Source organism: Mandrillus leucophaeus, unplaced genomic scaffold, assembly GCF_000951045.1.
Source record: "Mandrillus leucophaeus isolate KB7577 unplaced genomic scaffold, Mleu.le_1.0 Scaffold681, whole genome shotgun sequence".
Taxonomy (NCBI): domain Eukaryota; kingdom Metazoa; phylum Chordata; class Mammalia; order Primates; family Cercopithecidae; genus Mandrillus; species Mandrillus leucophaeus.
The window spans coordinates 72,300-73,407 of record NW_012107375.1 but is presented as its reverse complement, the minus strand read 5'-3'; positions in this window follow the sequence as shown (position 1 = coordinate 73,407).

Genomic DNA, 1,108 nt, shown 5'->3' with positions numbered 1-1,108 from the left:
AGGCCCTTATGAAAGAGGCTTCGTGCAGCATCCGGTTAACTTGCTGTTTTGTGTCTGCCTTCCACCGTATGAAGACATGGTAAGAAGGCCCTCAGGTGCCCGGCAGAGCTAACAGCCCCGCGGCGCGTTTCCGGAGCCGTGAGCGCCGCCCGGGGTTCTGAGGGAGCGAGGCCCCGCGCCGGCCCCAGTCTCGGCCCCGATTGGCCAGGAAAGGGGGCGGGGCGGGAAAAGGGCGGGGTTTGGGGCGTGGCGGACTGGGCAGGCAAATCTGATCAGCCTGCGGGGGAGCTGCGCGCGCGGGCTGAACGCTTGTGGGGAGGTGGGGAGGAGTGGAATGAGCGTGAGAATGAATGAATGAACGAGCAAACAAATCGACCAGCAGACGAAGGAGGGAACGAAGGAATGGAAGAGACCTCTCCCCTTTGGGCGTCTTCAAGATGGTGGTGGGGGGAGTGAAGGGTCGGGAACTGAGGGCAATAGACCAGGAAAGCCACTATTCTGTATGAATGGAATCAGATCGTCTGTACTATTGTGTGTCTGGATTCTTTCTTTCAAAGTGATGTTTTTAAGATTTATCTATGTTGTTGAATGTGCTATCGCTGAGTAGTATGCTGTTGTTTCGATATATCAGAGTTGGTTTGTTTATTCACCAGGTTATGATCTGGGCTGTTTCCAGTTTGGGTGATCATAAATAAAGCTACTATGAATATTCATGTACACATCTTTGTGTGGACATATGCTTTCATTTTTCTTGGGCAAATACCTAAGAGATGAATTGCTACATCATAGGATAGTTTTATGTTTTATAAGAAACTGCCAGAATGTATTCCAAAGTGGTTGTGCAATTTACATTCCCACCAGAAATGTATGAGAGATCCTTTTCTTTCACATCCTCATCAACATTTGAGGTTGTCAGCCTTTATTTTTAGCCATCTGAGAGGGTGGGAAGTGATATCTCATTGTTATTTCAATTATCATCTCTCTGATGACTAATTATGTTGAGTATGCTTTTATGTGCTCACTGGCCATTTCTATATCTTTCTTTGTAAAGTGTCTGTTCAAGTAGTTTGCCCAATGTTATGTGCAGTGTATATATATATATATATAT